A 5633-nucleotide genomic window follows, 5' to 3' on the forward strand; every position below is an offset into this window, starting at 1 on the left:
TGGAAAGAAACATCCAGATATTATTTCTGCATAAAAGCATGTATAAAACAAGTAAACAATAATTCAAGGATAAATAGCCACATCAGTCCCTTGAATTAAACCAAACCATCAACAAGTTATTAGTAAACTAAAATAAAAAGCTCTCAATAACTGTAGTAGCTCAAGGAATATGCATCCATTCAATAGCAGACATAGGATGGTAAGTTGGTGGTTGAAGTTATCCCTCTAGTGGTGTGGGGGCTATGCTTTGGCAAAGTGGGTGGGGTTATATCCTGCCTGTTTGGCCCTGTCCGGGGGTATCATTGGATGGGGCCACAGTGTCTCCTGACCCCTCCTGTCTCAGCCTCCAGTATTTATGCTGCAGTAGTTTATGTGTCGGGGGGCTAGGGTCAGTCTGTTATATCTGGAGTATTTCTCCTGTCTTATCCAGTGTCCTGTGTGAATTTAAGTATTTTCTTTCTTTCTTTCTTTCTTTCTTTATTTCGTTCTTTCTTTCGTTCTTTCGTTCTTTCTTTCGTTCTTTCGTTCTTTCTTTAGTTCTTTCTTTAGTTCTTTCTTTAGTTCTTTCTTTCTCTCTCTCGGAGGACCTGAGCCCTAGGACCATGCCTCAGGACTACCTGGCATGATGATTCCTTGCTGTCCCCAGTCCACCTGCCCATGCTGCTGCTCCAGTTTCAACTGTTTTGCCTGCGGCTATGGAACCCTGACCTGTTCACCGGACGTGCTACCTGTCCCAGACCTGCTTTTTTCAACTCTCTAGAGACAGCAGGAGTAGTAGAGATGCTCTCAATGATCGGCTATGAAAAGCCAACTGACATTTAATCTTGAGGTGCTGACTTGTTGCACCCTTGACAACTACTGTGATTATTATTATTTGACCATGCTGGTCATTTATGAACATTTGAACATCTTGGCCATGTTCTGTTATAATCTCCACCCGGCAGAGCCAGAAGAGGACTGGCCACCCCTCATAGCCTGGTTCCTCTCTAGGTTTCTTCCTAGGTTTTGGCCTTTCGAGGGAGTTTTTCCTAGCCACCATGCTTCTACACCTGCATTGCTTGCTGTTTGGGGTTTTAGGCTGGGTTTCTGTACAGCACTTTGAGATATCAGCTGATGTAAGAAGGGCTATATAAATACATTTGATTTGATTTGATACTTACTAAACATCTGTGTAATAAAGGACTTTTTGATTGTCATGAATCCTGCTTCCTGAACCTGTTTTCTGCCTGAGTTGCCTGTTTTCTGTCTTGGAGTCTGTTTCCTGAGGTTCCTGAACGCACCCTGTCTGGTTGCCGGGCGACGAAGCTAGGCGGGTGTCACGTCCTGACCAGTAATAGGGGTTATTTGTTATTGTAGTGTGGTCAGGACGTGGCAGGGGGTATTTGTTTTATGTGGTTCGGGCTGGTGGTGTTAGTAGTAGGGTGTTTGATTTATTATTCTGGGTTTTGGCCACTGTTCTATGTTAATGTATTTCTATGTTCAGTCTAGTCATTTGTATTTCTATGTTTAGTTAATTGGGGGTTGGACTCCCAATTGGAGGCAGGTGTTTTCTAGTTGCCTCTGATTGAGAGTCCTATAAATAGGTATGTGTTTGTGTTAGTATTTTGTGGGAGATTGTTCTTGTTTAGCTGTATGTTGCCTGACAACTGTCAAGTTCGTTTGTGTTTTTTGTATACGTTTTGGTTTTTCCTTCTTTGTCCGTTTAATAAAAGAAGATGAGTATACACTTCCCTGCTGCGTCTTGGTCTCAACCCTACGACAACCATGACAGCGGGAGATCTCTCGATTACCCGTACCTGCATCACCTCTCCACTTCATAAGCTCTGACCTGACATCCATTCCCTGCCGGATCGTTAGCAACGAACAGTATGTTGTGTCAGCGTATCAGCCTCAAGTTTACTAGAACTAGTTTTGTTGTTCTGTATTTTTTTGCTTGCCGTGTACTCACCTCCGTTTACTCTGTCTACAGTCATTCTCCCGGAACATTCACCCCACCCCTGCCTGGTCGTCGGTGGCTTCTGTGACATCATTGGATCTGCCTATTCACTCTCACCAACTCACTTCCGCTGCCCGCTCCGTCTCCTGGATTATTCTGCTTTCACATTTGAGTCTGTAAATAAATAATCACCTTCGTTCTACTCACCTGGTCCTGGTCTGCTTCTGGGTTCTGCTTTAGAGAATCGTGACATTGATAAGATATGAAAATTGAGACCAATTAAATAAAAAGAAGGATATGACAATACTCAACATTGCATATAATGTTCTGACTACACCGTTTCCATAGAGGCTTGCTTTTCCAAAAGGAGAGTAAGGCAACATTTCAGAGAAATAGAAAGGAAACGTTGGTAAACAGGAACAATTGGACCATCACAAGGTTAAAGTTTGCCCTCTAGGATATGTATTTTCCTTCTATCTCTGTGGTGGCTGGACCTGTGTAGGCTACAGTGCCACCAGAGTACAGAGTAGTCAGTCAGAAATATACAATCTGACTATTAGTAACATGACTCCGCACCCTTCTGGTTCAACACATTTGTAGAAAATGAATGGTGATAAACGTCAACATTTCAACAATTAAAATAGTAATTTATATTCACTACATTAATATAAGTAAATGAGAGAAATGAGGAAATGCACCACCCTATTACAAAGAAAAAAATGAATTACAAACACAAAAGACATTTAAAAATGAACATGTTTACAAATGATTGAAAACACTAGGACACACTACTAGCATGAAGAAATCTGGTGTGTTTGTGGTAACATTCCACTCCTTGCCACTCCTTGGTGCATTTATCAAGAAGGCACACCAGCGCCTGTTCTTCCTCAGGTGGCTGAAGAAAACTTGGCACACGTTTCTACAGATGTACCATTGAGCTGCATACTGACTGGCTGTATCACCGCCTGGTACGGCAGCTGCATCCCTCTCCACCACAAGGCTCTACAGAGGGTGGTGAAGCCTGCACAGTTCATCACTGGGGGCGAGCTCTGAAGTATTAAAACTGCTGAACAGCTTATCAATGACTGTCTACCTGCAATCACTGGCTGTCTACGCACAGCACTCCACACATTCCCACCCACACAAACTCACACACACCCACATTCATTAATTTACAAGCACACACACTCACACAGTGTATCCTGTGCAAGTGACGAATAAACGTCTTTTTGATTTTGATTGATTCTTGACATGCCGTAAATAGTCTGTTTGGCATGACAAGAAGTGTCAAGTAGTGGAATGTTAGCACAAACACAAGACTATAACAGCTTTAACTTTAAATCATCATAGACTTCCTGCTGTCAGTCTTATCTCCCAACACTCCAATGCAGATTAGGAGCATAGTGACTGTAGTATTCTGACATCCTGCTCTGGAAGAGGGACCGCTTGCTGCCCTTTGTTCAGCGGTCGAGAACCATCCCAGGCCATCCCATTCATCAGCGGGAAGCTGCTGCTGCCACTGGTAGAAGAATGGGATTAGACATGTTACTGTAAATGTACATACTTCCCATCAAAATACATAAGAATACACACTATGAGAATACACACTCTGAATACACACATAAGAATACACACTATGAGAATAAACACTATGAGAATAAACACAATGAGAATACACACTATGAGAATACACACTATGAGAATACACACTATGAGAATACACACTATGGGAATAAACACTATGAGAATACACACTCTGAGTACACACATACAGGGGCGGAAATCCCGGGGGGGACACGACCACCCCATCCTGGGAAAAATATGATTTGTCCCCCCCAATATATCACTGAAACATAACTATGGAATTTAAATAATATTAATAATACGCAATGAAAGCAATTGTGCTGATTATAGACACTTAATAGCGCGTTTTTAAGTTTCAAAAGATTGCAACCCCCCCACCCTTTGCCTCACAATGGTTTGATCCACTGCCAGTTCCTTAGCTTGCTAGGTAACAGAGAGGTCGTATCCACTGTCTGAAAGGCACTCAACGAACGTAACTGACGTGAGGTTAATCCAGTCAATCGCGCACACACACTAGCTGAATATGCAGAGCTAGCGCGCAAATATGAACTATTAAGCTAGCTAGTACCTATTCCATTTATGTGGCGTCGTCAAAGATGGAATCAGCATGCAGATGATGTAAGTTAGTGCTTCAAAGTCCCTGTGATAAGATTAGCGATAAACTGAAATCAAAACTGAACAGAACTACACTCTCTTCTACCATTGTCTTAAATATATTTAATGGTCTCGTTGCAAAAGCTAAATTGTCGCAAGGGAACTTTTATTTATTTATTTTATTTCACCTTTATTTAACCCGGGTAGCAAAGATTATAGCAAACATCACTGAAACTGAATTGGTGCTCGCTAGCTTTGCAAATTCAGCTATTGTTGGAAGCCAGCCAATATGAAACAAACTATTAAAATTACAAAAGGTTGCAGCATATGTTGTGTAAATGGTGAACTCATACAGCTGTTAACTCTTGTCATTTTAATCCGTTTCACATTTGCTAGCTACCTTTTAGATCGAAGCCCAAATAGAATGATTGAAGATGATAGAAGCCCATCTCCTACTGTAAATAACCTACACACTGTGTGTGTAGCCAGCCAGCCAGGTAGAAAAATGGCAGAAAAATAAAAGACGGACATCAGAGTATTTTTCAATACACCAAAACGCATAGTAAGAACCCTAGTAGCCTAATATCTCAAAGACTAGTTGATAAAATGTTCATAAGAAAGAAATAAAATTCTAATGGAAATGTTTCACAATGATGTCATTAGGCAGAGCAGGCAACAGATGGCACACAGACAGCAGAGTTGGGGACAGATATGCAGGGACAGACTGGCAGAGACAGGGAGTCTCAGGTAAGTTTGTTGAGTCTTTGTTTGGCAACATTATGAAAGGTTCTCAATTTTTTGGATTTGTAAAATAGGAACATAATTGGAAAATGCCATGGATACCCCCACTCTCAACTTAAACTGGTGACTGAACTAAGATTTGTTAAAGGCAATGGTATTGCTGTTGTGTAGTTTTGGGTACCGGTAGTTAGGAGTACGGCAAACACCTTATTTCTTTGGTTCCTCAATACATTTACCATATTACAATGTAGGCTATGTGTTACAGCACTATTTTTGGTGTCCCCCTCAGGAATTGCTCTTGAGAAAATTTAATGTAATTGTCCCCTCCAAAGTTGATATCAGATTTTCGCCCCTGCACACATATGAATACACGGTCTGTCCACAAAACTGCACTGATTATTTATGCAACAAAATAATGGGGGGAATGCAATGCACACAATGCTGCAATATCGATAACACGGTGAAATTAGTTAAATATCTGATGGACAGACAAATAGTCCATGTCTGTACAAGCCGTAAGTGAGGGCCGTCTATTTGAAATATGATGGTTATTTTGGGAAACTTTGCAAGTTACAGGGGCCGTTCTAATTTCCCAGCTACTCATCGTGGGAGAGCAATTTTTTAAATATATTTTTTTATTTCACCTTTATTTGAATACAGTTTAAATGAGTAGGGGTGAGTGGTGTACAGTGTGTTGAATACAGTTTAAATAAGTAGGGGGTGAGGGGTGTACAGTGTGTTGTATACAGTTTAAATAAGTAGGGGTGAGGGGTGTACA

The sequence above is a fragment of the Salmo salar genome, chromosome ssa03 (genome assembly GCF_905237065.1).
Source record: "Salmo salar chromosome ssa03, Ssal_v3.1, whole genome shotgun sequence".
Lineage (NCBI taxonomy): Eukaryota > Metazoa > Chordata > Actinopteri > Salmoniformes > Salmonidae > Salmo > Salmo salar.